At 37.0% G+C, this 14,442-nt stretch overlaps 1 pseudogene; it reads right to left on the bottom strand.

The window, feature by feature from the left end:
* Nucleotides 1-11,605: 11,605 nt before the first annotated feature.
* LOC120428939 (nuclear pore complex protein Nup50-like) lies at nucleotides 11,606-13,789 on the bottom strand (annotated as a pseudogene).
* Between the last annotated feature and the right edge of the window lie 653 nt (nucleotides 13,790-14,442).

Here is a 14,442-nt window from a genome sequence, read left to right as displayed (position 1 = left end):
ATTGAGTATGTTCGAGAATATACTGTATTTGAAAAAAAGTTAAGTTTTTTATTTAAAAAAAAAAACCTCTAAAACAGTTTAAAAGACTGAAAAAAATCAAATCGTTTGATACCTGTATTGCGGATTATATTTTATTTGTAATTTCGAGAAAATACGGTATTTTGTGAAAATTTGAGCACTTCAATAAAAAAACTCTCAAACAAATAAAATATTTCGAATCGTTTGATACCCATATTGCGAATTATAAAAATTTTAGTTTTTTTGAGAAAATACGGTAGTTTGTGAAAATTTTAGTCGTTTATTAAAAAAAACTAGAAAACAGTTAAGAAACATGCAACATTACAAAAAGTTTGATACATATTATGCGAATTAAAAAAAATTTAATGTTTTCGAGAAAACACGGTATTTTGTGAAAATTTTAGCAGGGCTGAGCTGTAGGTTAGTCGACTTACAAGTTCTTTACAAAAAATGTCGCCCACCTTAAACAATTTGGCGCCCTCAGTAGGGCCCAAGAGAAACTTTGCATTTCGCAAATTTGCCAAGTTGCCGATTTGTGCTGCGCCTTCATGAAAAAGATATAGCGCCCCCTCAGGAGAAGCGCCTAGACAGGAACATTGGTGCCCTAAACCCGCCAACAGCGACTAACTAGTTCAAAATCGTACAGCTCAGCCCTGAATTTTAGTATTTTATTCAAAAAACTCTTAAACAGTTGAAATACATGCAAAATTTCGAATCGTTTGATACCCATTTTTAGAGGTGGGCAAAACCGCTCATTTTTAGGAGCCGCTCATTTTCGTTCGCTCATCAAAAAGAGCCGCTCTTTTGAACGGCTCTTTCGCTCTTTTTCAAAATTTGGATGAAAAGGTTTTTTTAAGAATCTTGTGATTTTATAAGTTATTTCACATTGGACTTTTATAAATTATTTGAAAAAAAAATTAAATAAAACTCAAAACGAGAAGATGCCCTTGAAAACCATAGGTCTTGGTGGTCTCTATGTCAAAATTTCCACTCGAACCTTAACATTCGTGTAATTGATTGGCATCCAAAATTAAATCTAGGGAAGCTGAAAAAACTGCTATTAATTTTAAAATTGCGTTTATTTCTGTAAGAATAGACCTGATGCTGATATTTCATTTGGAGAACTATCTGTGACCTCTTTTGTACATTCTTATTTAATCGATTAAGTCTATAAACTATAAACGCTAAAGTTTAATCGGACGAAAGGATTTATTTTTTTCAAAATCTGTTAACTATTCAGTAGATTTTTGGTAATATTTTACAACTTATGGAATTTGAAATACTCAAATTTGTATTCCGGTAATACTTTATTATACAATCAGTTGTAAAATGAAAAAAAAATTTCAGTTCGTTTAGAAAATCATTTACTTTTGGGATTAATTTTGAAATTGCATTTGCAATTCTCAATAAAAAATGCAGTACTACATTTTTTGGAAATTCAATAAATTATATTTACAACAAAAATCATGCCACCTTGAAACGGTTCTTCCAAAAGATCAAAGTTTAAAAAAGAACCGCGGTTCTTTTTTTGAGAGCCACGGTTCGTTCGCTCTTTTCAGTGAACCGGCTCTTTGAGCGGTTCGCTCTTTTTTTGCCCACCTCTACCCATTTTGCAAATTATAACAATTTTAGTATTTTCGAAGAAAAACGGTATTTTGCGAAAATCTTAGAATTTCATTTAAAAAATTTTAGAACAGCGAAAATTGATGCAAAATTTCGAATCGTTTGATACCCATATTGCAAATTATAAAAATTTGAGTATTTTTGAGAAAATATGGTATTTTGTGAAAATTTGAGTATTTCATACGAAAAACTCGAAAACAGTCAAAATACATGCAAAATTTCAAATCGTTTGATACTCATATCGCAAATTAAAATAATGGAAGTATTTTCGAGAAAATACGGTATTTTGTGAAAAATTTCGAATTTCTTTTCAAAAAAACTCTAAAACAGCAAAAATTTATGAAAAAAATTTGAATCATTTGGTACCCATATTAAAAATCATAAAAATTTGAGTATTTTTTTTTATACGTTATTTTGTGATCTTTTTTAAGTATTTATACTTTGAAAATAACCGTAAAAAATATTTACTAAGACGAAGTCGAAACATCAACATGATTTGTTTTGTTTTAGTCAATTTTAGAAATATATTAAATCGTCGCCATCGTGCTAACTTGTCGTACGTGCATTTTGGGCCAAATTGAGTTAAGAATGCCATTTTGTGCAGCTCACAATGCCTCACCTTTTGACCTTCACAGATCCCCAAAATTCGATTTCAATCCTGAGATATTCAACAAAAACCGAAAAAACTCCGTGCATTTTTGTCACTTTACATATGAAAGTAGATTCAATCTTGTCGTGCTATCTTGTCACTCCATGAAAATTGATGTAAGTGCGACAAAAGGCCAAAGGGATTTCAGGCCAGGAAAGTCAGGATGCGTTTGTCGCACGTACATGCTAGACTACCGTAAACATTTGTAATTATAACTCGGGACTCCAGCAACCAACTTCAACCAAACTTCGGGACAATGCACAGAATGGTCAGCCAAACAAAACGTGTTTGTTATTGTTTACATTGCGTGCGCTCGTTTTTGTATATTCAAGGTCAAACATTAAAACGCGTTTTTCTCGGAACGTCAAAATGGCGGGTGCGACAAGATAGCACGACGACGTCGAAATATAAGTTGTCGTCCGTTATCGTCGATAAAATTATCACCGGTAGAATTATCGGAACAACGATAACCAAAACGATAGATTATCGTTATCGTCCTGACGACAATATTATCGGCGATAAATCTATCGTTGTTAACCTTGGCGTACTCAGAATTCCGAAAAAACGTATTTTTCATCGAAAAGATCACTAAAAAAATTATAGGGGAACATTATCTAATTCCAGCGTGCCTCTAATGTTGGCAGGTAAAAACTTTGACATTCAATTAAAGCTAATTAAAAGCGTTTTCAACTGAAATCGAGTGATAAATAGCTCAATAAGAAGTGAGCAAGCAAGTTTATATCAAAAGTTTTGCAAATTTAGTTGTTTAAATAGTGAAAATCAGCAAATTGGATGGAATTAGGTGCGAGTGATTAACCTGCCAAAGATACGAGAATTTCCCCTAAACTCTGCCATTTTCCGTTACACAACCGTTAATTTTTTTGGAACATGTCATTTGAAAGGAAATGAATGTACTAAATCTGCATTAACCGAATGTTACAAAAAATAATTACAAAAAAAAAACAATAAGTGTTGGTTGATGAGAGATTTGATTTATTTTGGATAAGTTTTTTCGCTTGATGACTTTTTGTTTAAAACATCATCAATCGTTCAAATCATTTTTCACAAAATTTCTCAATGCTAAACACAATTCGAATTTTAAAATTTCTAAAATAAATTCAAATTTTGCCCCTAAAAATCAACTTTATCAGCTCACAGTTCACGCCGAGTCCAGTATTTGATCTCGCACATCAAACGAATGGATTTCCATTCCAAAGTGCTCGTATGAAGTCGCTTCCTGCTACCCATTTACCGCAACCCCGTTGCAAGACTCGTTCCTTCTTTTACTCTATTGAGACATCTTTTTCCCTGCAGAAATTGGCCCAGGAAAACGGCAGCTATTCGCTACACACGGTTATAAAGATGAGAAATCACTTTAATTTTCCAGATATTTAGCAACGTACGAGGGAGCAATTTTGGCGTGGAAAAGGTTCCCTCAACAGTTTTCACTCAGACGATTGAGCTTCAGAGAAGATCAAAGCTCGGCTTGTTTGGTTTTATTGTGACCGCGAGAGGAGATTATAACTTTATTAAAGTCGTAACTTTTGGAAACGAATGTGCTTGGTAATGTTTAACGAGAAGATTGCGAAGCTGGACTTTTGAAGTGCAGATATTTTTATTTTGGCAATTGGTCAAAATATGTTCTACTAGATCAAAAGAAACCAAATTTCTCAAATTATTTCAATTAAATCATAAAACTACCACGAGCAGACGCTTCCAGAGTCGTAAAAAGTTGATAAAATCGTCGATCTGATTTACGACGAATGCCTTGTGCTCTAGTAAAGCAATATGTTTCGCATAAAACGCCACCCTCCACTGCTGGGGGGGAAAGGACCAACTATTCCCTAGGAGGCACTCCCAAAGCTGACGGTACTCTCGATTCTAATCAAAAAGCGGCTCACGTACCAAACGCAGTCTGCTCGAACGAAGAGCATAGTGACAACAGTTTAGTTTCAGCCTGGGCTGGTGGAGTGCTCTTTTAATTAAGACACTTGCGTTGGGCGTGCGTGCGTTGGATTTCTGGCTAGTGACAAGGAGTTTTTGGGGCTGGCAGAGGCGATGTTGCAGTACTAAATGTAACTTGGCTGTGGGGTGAAATAGGACTGCTTTCTTTATTTAATGTAAGAAAAAATTTGTATAAATCTCTATTTCTTGGGTTATTATTTATTTTATTTTTTTGAAAAGTTCCTAAGCAGTGTTCCCACGAGCCTAAGCCATTGGCTCGGCTAGGTTCATTTTTCTGGCTCAGGTTCACACCACACGTCAGCAAGCATCGTCGGCTCAGGCTCACCGAGCGCCGTGAGCCATGGTTCATTTGGTTCAAACGCGGCAAGCTAGCCAAAATGAACCATATTGGCTTGAACCTGGCTTGAACCTGATCAAAGAATGTTAGGCTAAACGGTGAGCTCTGTTATACCGTGACACTGTGCAACCCTAAATCTACTACTCCATAATATTTGTTACACCGTTACATTGTTACACCGTAGCATTGTTACACCGTAACCGTGTTCCACCGTAACAGTGTTACAACGTAACACTATAACGGATGTCACGGTGTAACGAATGTTACGATTTAACGAATGTTATGGTGTAATGAATGTTACGGTGTAATGAATAATACGGTGTAACAATGTAACTGTGTAACAATATGACAGTGTAAAGAATGTTATCGTGTAACGAATGTTACGGTGTAATGAATGTTACGGTGTAACAAAGTTACGGTGTAACAAAGTTACGGTGTAACAAAGTTACGGTGTAACAAAGTTACGGTGTAACAAAGTTACGGTGTAACAATGTTACGGTGTAACAAAGTTACGGTGTAACCATATTACGGTGTAACGAATGTTGCAGTGTAACCATTGCCGTAACATTTGATACACCGTAACATCCGTTACACCGTAATATGGTTACACCGTAATATTGTTACACCGTAACCTTGTTACACCGTATCATTCGATACACTGTAACATTGTTACATCATCAATTTGTTACACGGTAGCATTGTTGCACCTTAACACCTATTCATAGTCATGGTTTTCATTAGCCTGTCTAGCCTGGCTTAAGCCATGGTTCATGGTTTACTGAACCAGGATTGAACCACAACGGGAGGTTTAAGCCGAACCAATTTTATTGGTAAACCTAGCCTAGCCGGTTCATTTGGGAACTCTGTTCCTAAGCACCAGTTGAAAACAAAACCGCTTTCATGTGTGAGGCTTTACCCATTTCACCCCAATGAGCCTTCACCCAAAACCCCTCCCAACTCTAAATCAGCTCAAATGAGTTCGAAGCGGTGGCGGTTGTCGTCAAAATTTAACGACCCTTGGCATGAACTCATTTGACTTTGGTGCTGTGCAACGCCACCGAGCTCCTCGATGGCATATCATCACCCTTGGGCTGTTTTTCCATCATCCCCAAGCGGAGGTGGATGAGGCGCATCTCATCATACATCATCATCGTCATCCTCATCCGGGCCAACAGCAGCATCGTCGTCGTCGTCGGCGTAGATTTATGGCGGTATAATTTCTCTCTCTTGTGCAGTCACAGCCCTCCGACATCTGGAGCATGACTTCATGTGTCGTTCCAGTTTGATTAAAATTCAACCACCTTCGACAAGGCTCCATCAGTTTATGATTCTAATTTTTGAACCAGCTTCAACGGTGCACAATTTTCATCGTTATTAAGGACCTCTCTGTCGGTAGTCATCGTCGTCAGGTGCACTTTTCCTCGAATTTAGAGGGTTGTAAAACATGGTTGGATGGACTTGGACATGGTCGAAAAGTCACTTTATGAAGAATGTATGGTGCACCATCTCTTGTCTCCCAAGAGACGAATCTCTTCCACGAGCCCCTAATTGATTCCATTTTGGGCGCCCCCCTTGCACGAAAAACCTGCTGACGGGTTCATAAATCAACTGACTTCGTCAAATTACCAGAAAGAGGTGGTCCTACGGACAGAGCAATATTGTGCTGTCACTGCAGAAGTCCTTTTTCCAAATCCCTTAAACAAGCATCTTGTCAGCTCCGGAACCTCCGGTCTGTTGGTACAGCATATGCAGAACGAAGAACAAACAGCCCAGACCACCATCCCCTTTTTTGGGCTCGGTATTAGAGAACCATTAGATCAACCTGACATATGTCACATGTGTTTTAAATAAAGCATTTTTCATGCGATGAAGTCGTTTTGGTGAATCAGAATTTTGCTAGCTGTTTGGCCTTTTTCTACGAAGCAGCAACTACCTAGCTACATGTTGTTGAAGAAAAATGAGTGTATGGTTGAAGTCCAAGAGAAACGACAAAAAGTCTGCTAATTTTCAACAACTTCTTTTTGAAGAACTGCATTTTACATTTTACATTTTACATTTTACATTTTACATTTTACATTTTACATTTTACATTTTACATTTTACATTTTACATTTTACATTTTACATTTTACATTTTACATTTTACATTTTACATTTTACATTTTACATTTTACATTTTACATTTTACATTTTACATTTTACATTTTACATTTTACATTTACATTTTACATTTTACATTTTACATTTTACATTTTACATTTTACATTTTACATTTTACATTTTACATTTTACATTTTACATTTTACATTTTACATTTTACATTTTACATTTTACATTTTACATTTTACATTTTACATTTTACATTTTACATTTTACATTTTACATTTTACATTTTACATTTTACATTTTACATTTTACATTTTACATTTTACATTTTACATTTTACATTTTACATTTTACATTTTACATTTTACATTTTACATTTTACATTTTACATTTTACATTTAACATTTTACATTTTACATTTTACATTTTACATTTTACATTTTACATTTTACATTTTACATTTTACATTTTACATTTTACATTTTACATTTTACATTTTACATTTTACATTTTACATTTTACATTTTACATTTTACATTTTACATTTTACATTTTACATTTTACATTTTACATTTTACATTTTACATTTTACATTTTACATTTTACATTTTACATTTTACATTTTACATTTTACATTTTACATTTTACATTTTACATTTTACATTTTACATTTTACATTTTACATTTTACATTTTACATTTTACATTTTACATTTTACATTTTACATTTTACATTTTACATTTTACATTTTACATTTTACATTTTACATTTTAGTCTATACCTTTCACTCAAGTAACAGTTCACATCAAGTAAAAGGGGAATAGACTGCTTGTTTACGAACGCAGATTCACCCTATTGAACTGTTACTAGGGAAATATTCAAAAATAAGTGATATAGAAAGGAACTTACTTATCAATTTTTTGTCTTAAGCAAAATTTTAAATGAATATTATCTTTTTATGACTGTAAACTAATGAAATCCGTATTCATAGATTTTCAAAAAAAAAAAAAAAAATGATATGTTTTAGAGGATCACAAAAAAATAAAAAAAGAGATCGGTCTTTTGTTCATGAGATACAACCCCTTAAATAGAAAAAATAAAATAAAATCTGTTAAAGAGTCATCTTAAAAGCATTAAATCTTAAAATGACTGATATTTCAACAAATTAGTGTTCCAATTTTCAAAGTCAAAAAGTAAAAATTGATTAATATTTTGATCACGATTTTTTATTGATTAAAATTAAGAATTTCATTTCTTAATACATAGTTAAGATTAAATACGTAAAAGCTCTTCATTAAAAAATCGAAAAAATATATCAGGAAATTTCAAGAACAATGATCCTTTAGACATAAAAAATTAAAAAAAAAACCATGATTTAAAAAAAAATCAAAATTTATCACACTTGCTTTATACAATACGGCAGTTATACTACCTAGCAATAAGCAAATTAATCAATGAGTTTAAAAAAGATATTATTTTTTTCCCGAATCATCAAGTTCCGAAGTTAAACAATTTTATAAAGATTTAAAAGAAATTTGTGATTTCATTTATTACAATCAACTTTGCATTTTTTTTTGTATATTTTTTTTCTACAATATTTTTACCCATTTTACTTTTTAGGAAATATACCCCTTTACCAAAAACTTGCAAAAAAAAAAATGCAGTTGCCTTATATTATGAACTGATAGGAAATAAAATAGTAGTTTATGCAACATGTTGCAAAAAGAGGATTTTTTCAGCACGAGTCGTACATTTATCCAACGAGGTTCACCGAGTTGGATAAATACGACGAGTGCTGAAAAAATCAAGTTTTGCAACGAGTTCCATACAACATTTTTTGCAATTCCGAAAAACACCCATTGAATGGAATTTTAAGAAAAAAAATTTCATATATTTTGTCAATAAATCATTTGAATCAAAAAAATGTTGAAAAGTGTTACTTTTCGAAACAAGTGCTGAAAAGTTCAACTTTTCAGCACCCATTTCAGTGCTGAAAAGTAGAACTTTTCAGCATTTATTTTGAAAAGTGTTGCTATTCGATTCTGTTATTATTGGTACAGAAAAGTAGGCTATTTCATCGTTCAAGAATGACAGGAAAAGTAAGTAGTTTCACGACGGAATTGCAAAAAATATTTTTTAAATTTCATGATCAGTTTTTGAAATTTAAAAAAACTATGTATCGCAAAATGCATCGTGACTGCTATGATTGTATAAAAAAAAGTTACAAAAATCGATCAATGTATGATTTTTTAGGACTTTAACAATTGAGTCTGGACTGTATTAAGAATTGATTTTAAATAAAATTTTTAATTTTAATATTGAATATTTTAAATTGCTGTAAAATACTGACTACAATTTTCATGAGGTTCAAAACATGTCAAAATAATAAAGCTCACAAATTTTACGATATGGTATTCAAATAATTCAAAAAAAATTGTCATTGTTTATGAATACCATATTATTCCAGATATCGAAAGTAAAGATATTCATAGGTTTATGATAAACTAAATGTTAGAAAAACTGTCTGCATTTTGGTACGGAAATCACACCCATTTGTGTCTCTCACTCTATCTGTGTCCTTTTAGCCCGTTTTCTCGCTCTTTGTTTTGATTGCCAGCGAGCCGGAACGAATAAACTTTGAGCAAGTGAGGAGCATTCTTTTCCTTCTGCTCACTCCCATCCAACAAGGGTGAGGCAAATCCATGCGGGATGACACCCAAACCGAAAAACAAACCCTCAGCGGATTAGAAACAGTAGAATGCGGCGAAAAATTCGACACAAGAGACTTCTCTGGTTGGCACTGGTGGAAAACTGTTTGATTTTTATTTGTCCTCAGATTTGATTATTTCAATGAATTTTTCACAGTGTCTTCTTTCAAACAAGAAGGACAAAAAAACACTTTGATGGACTCTCGTGCCGAGCTGCTCTCGAGTTGGAAGAAGCTCCCGCGTTGACTTTATTTATTTGTCTAATATATGTTGAATCAAATCAACCCCGTTTATGTAGGAGAAACAAACAGTAACAGATTGTTGTTGTTTGCTGTCCCTTCTGCGCTGATCTGTTGTGCTGCTGCTGGTGGGGTGTCATTTGCCAAATAGAATACGAGAAGGGGGAGAGAAAATCCAGCACTGGAAAAGTGTCGCTTTTCCACCTATAGACACACTTGAGTGAGTTCCACTCTTGGCCTTCCTTGGGGAGTTGCACTGCTGCTGCTGCTGCTGTGAAGAATTGGTGATTTGGATTGATTTTGTCAAGTCTTCTCTCTTGATGGGACACATCCAATCTGGCTGCTTTTGGCGCAGGAATTGGAGTGGAACTTGATGTTTGGGAGCTGTGATTTTTGCAACATTGTAGCGGGGAAAAGAATTGTTATTGGAAAGCGCAGGTGCTGGTTATTTGAGAAATTGTGGCTGAACAATTCTCCCAAGCGTTAGCATTTTACTTATGGAAATCTGGCCCACTAATAAACAAAATTTAAAAAAATACTGGTAAGATCAGCTTCTTCCAAATCCCTAATAAAGTCAAGTGTCACCAACATCCCAAACACGTTATAATTCCACTTGTGATCAATGGGGTAACAAGATACCGATACCGGAGTTCTCCAATTTTGCAGCTTAACTCAAGTCGATTGGTCATCGTCGCGTCACTGGCGGTGTCCGGAGCTGCTGCATATCCGATTACATCCCCACGAGATCTGCCCGGGCACGGTGTCAACTCGCTCGCTCGCTCCCTGCCTGCCCTGAACGGAAGACATATTTCATCCCACCAAATGGACAGAAATTATGAAAATTGCTATAAAATATGACATTAGAATAAAATATCAATTCATAAATGAAACGATGAAAAACGGCTTTGCGCGCGCTCGACGCTGGGGACCCCCAAAAATGCTTGTGGCCTGACTTGTTTTTGGGCTCGGAGTTGGACAAAAGTTTAACGTTCTTGGCCGCGTCACGTCTGCGCCACGGGTGGAAAAGGTGTGAATAACAATGGTCACCTCGATGGTTTGCGTTCAGGAGACATTGACCAAGGGGGGCAGAGATGTGAGAGACGACACAGAACAATTCTCTATGGTTTTGAACAACGATTCTTTTGTAGTTTAGGTTTGACTAAAACTTATCAATCATATTCTCTATGACCTGGAAAGACAATTTGCATCATTAGTTCGTCCATATAAACTAAGAAATTAGAGAGATGAAACCCAAACAAAATAATGAATTTTGCAATTCCTTGAACTGTGGACTGAGATAACTTGCGCCTTTGCGAGATATTTAAGTTTTAAATTTGCATCTTTTTTACATTAAAATGGCTGTAACTTTTGACCCTTAAGTCCAAATTGACCTGTCAAACAATCAAAATGTTAGTTTTTTAGAGCTCTAAAGTGCCTTGAATATCACTTTTCTCGAAAACTCAACCCTGAATTGTCACGTTCAAAAAACTGATTTTTGAAGGTTTGCAAAGATGCTTTCTATAAATTTGGAAGGCGTAAATTACGAGATAAAATTTCGGTGTCTTCGACAAAGTTGGTTGGATTGGCAAGCCCTGCAACTTTTTAGAAGACAAAAAATTCCCAAAAATATTCCTGAAAATTAATTTTGCGACCTGGACCACTGTGCGATGGATTTTCAAAATGGCCCAAGAAGTTAAACCGACTGAGGACTACTGTTATATTATTTTTTTAATTATTCGATTGAAAATTCATATGATTTATGTGTTTGAACTTTTATTTCAATATTACGCCCTTTTGAAACGTTAGTCTTGATTTGAAAATTTTAAAAGTATTGTTTTCGTTAAGATCGAAAAATTTTACGAATGTTTCATAATTTAACTTTGCAAATCGACCTATTAGTTGCTGAGATATAAATGTTATAAAATGGTGGGTTGCTTGGGTGAGACTTGGAAAACATCGAGGGGCAGGACACAGTTAATCAATTATTTTTACACTAATCAATTAGCGCTGATTTTCGTCAACTAGCTAATTGATTAGCGCTGATTTGACATTCCATTCCCATCGCATATTAAGTTATCTTGTCTTTGAGAAAAGTCATTTTGACAGCTTGAAAATGATCTGAACCGCAGGAAAACACTAGACTAACAAAGTAATCTCTTGTGCGGTTTTATCCGGTGCAGGCAGGTTCCGGGCACAACCGGAGCATGGATTTCGGCATGGCCTCAACCAGCAGCAAACTCTCGTTGGAGGCCTGCTAAATCCGACCAATTTGGTGCTGCACAAGGAGGCGAATTGAAGATTTTGGCCAAATGAGAGCAGGAGGAGCGCGGAAAGATGCAGCAGGCCTGCCAGTTGCGGAAGCTAGACGATGGGATCGATAAGCAGAGCACGGCCATGATGTCGTAAGGACCAAAACAGCAGATCTAGGACGCCGCTAGAAAGGAATCGGAACGATGGATAACCCAAAAAAAAAAGAAGATCCGGCAAGGCACGGTCCAATGCTTTCGAAAGAGAAACAGATCAAGTGTGCAACAGCTACTACCGCGGCCAAACTCCCGCCCGTCTCTCTTCCGTAAGCGGGGCCCAGTCCAAGAAAGGCCTAATTGACGGGGCTATGAGGAATCCGGCTCCAAAATGGACGCCTTTTTCGACGTCGGGAGACCGACATGATTGGCATTCGCCAAGCCACCGATGTCGGTTTGTCTTCCGCGTCTAATCATCCCCAACGGCTAGTTTCAAACTCTACTGCTGCGATCTCGGCAGCGATTCTGTTCCGGTGGCAACCGACATTTGCCCTCGCCCGTTGATCTAAAGGCCGGCGGATGTACCGCAGCGATGTGCTGGTGTGGTGGAGGCGACATCGTCTGCAATGCCCGTCGTAGAAGTGAACGTGAGATCACATGACAGTGGCATGACTGCGGGCTCCACGTCCGATTGATGCTTTTTGCAGGAGAACATATTTCTGTTTTTTTTTATTTTTCAAATTTTGAGTTATTTAGTGTAACATTAAACAATTTTCCAACAAATGTCCACCCCTTAGTTGGGCTTTTGCTTCAGCAGCGTTTCATAAAGCTCGTTGGCCTCCTCGCCGGTCTTGACCCACAGCAGCACCGACGTCGGCGGTGGCTTCGTCTCCGGCGTCGGAACGCACACCAACATGACGTTGTTCTTGCCCATCCCCTGCACCGGCATCGTCTCGTTCAAAATGATGTTAACAAAATCTGGCCGATGCCGGTGTCGGCCCGCACCAGGGCCTGCACCTTCCCGTCCATCTTTTTGATGTGCAGCGTTCCGATGTAGTTGCCGTTGGCTGTGCGTTCCGATGTAGTTGAGTAGTTGCCGTTGGCTGTGACGAACAGCTACTGCTACTGCTGTCCTTTTCCTTGACCGGCGTGAACTCCACCTTGAACGGTTCGTCCTCGTCGTCATCGGTGGTAGCCTTTTCGTCCGGCTACTGTCCTCGGTGGGTTTGACCACGTTGGGGAATCTGAAGCCCGTTCCGGTCGTGGAACTTTTCAAGCCAAACCCGAAGCTGAATGGTTTGTCTGCCGGTGGAGTCGGTGCCGCGGCCGTGTTTGTCGTCGTCGCTAGCGCGACGCTAGTGGCCGGCTTTACGGCCGTTGGCTCCTTTGGGTCCACCTTGCTGATCTTGAAGATCGGCGTCAGCTTGCACACCGAATTCTCCTTGACCTTCTCCGAAATTCAAGCGGCCACGACCAAGTTAAGCGCCTTCACGTTGGCCACATACTTCTCATCCCCGGTGTGCTTGCGGGCGGAACCTGCTGTGTCCTCCTTCGGCGGGTTTCCAACCTGGGAAAAGACCTGCTTGCTCGGGTCGGTCGTGGAGAAGATGCTGGCTCCCCGCGCGGACGTCGTGGCTGCCGTCCCATTCGTAGGTTTCGCGATTCCAATGAGAAGCGAAAATGGACTGGTTCCTCCCTCAGCACGTTTAAACGCCGGTGTCTACGTCCCCCGGTGAATCCCTTGAACGCACCTTAACTCCGACGACGATACACCGCTGCCCGCAGAATCTACCGGAATGACGCGTTTTTTTCGTCTCTGGACGTCTGGACAAATCAGCCCACCTCCTTCTCATCGTTCCAGTTGCCGTGGTTCAGGTCGGACTGTGCACCCCGTTTGGCCATCTTGCCTAGAGAGTTTTGCTTCGATATTTGAGTCAGCCGGAAGAAGACCACACGGAGACTTCGTTCCAAAACCAGGTTGGTCACTTCAATTTCCAAACGTTTTCTTTACGTTTGTTTTGTTTTGATGTTTTGACGTGTATCCGTCAGCCCAAGATAACATTTGAAGGGTAGGAATACGCTAATTGATTAGCGATAATTCTAATCAACTAGTTGTAAATTCTAATTGACTAAACGATTATTATTAATTAATTAGGGCATGTGTCTCACCCCTCGGAAAACATCAATTTTCCTGTTTTTAAACCTTTGCATGGAAATATCTCAGCAACAGAAGGTCGAATCAACAAAGTTCAAAAATGCAAAATTTAGAAAATTTCCTCAGCTTTTCGAAACTATTTTTTTCAAAAGTTTTAAATTGCTTTAACTTGAAAACGGTGCACTTCATCAAAATTTCACTAGATTTTATTTGATTTTACATCGAAAAATTAAGTTGAGAAATTTTCGCGAACCATTTTTCATTTTTTTTTAAATCTGTATTGATTCAAAAATGAATAACTCGGTTAAAGATTTTTTGCACAACCTGGAAATTTTTAAAAAGTTGGCATTTAATGTTCCCTAAAACATATCAGAAAAAAAAAAAAAAAAAAATAGTGTTT

The sequence above is a fragment of the Culex pipiens genome, chromosome 2, assembly GCF_016801865.2.
Source record: "Culex pipiens pallens isolate TS chromosome 2, TS_CPP_V2, whole genome shotgun sequence".
In the NCBI taxonomy this organism is placed as follows: domain Eukaryota; kingdom Metazoa; phylum Arthropoda; class Insecta; order Diptera; family Culicidae; genus Culex; species Culex pipiens.
This window is presented reverse-complemented; position numbering and strand designations above follow the sequence as displayed.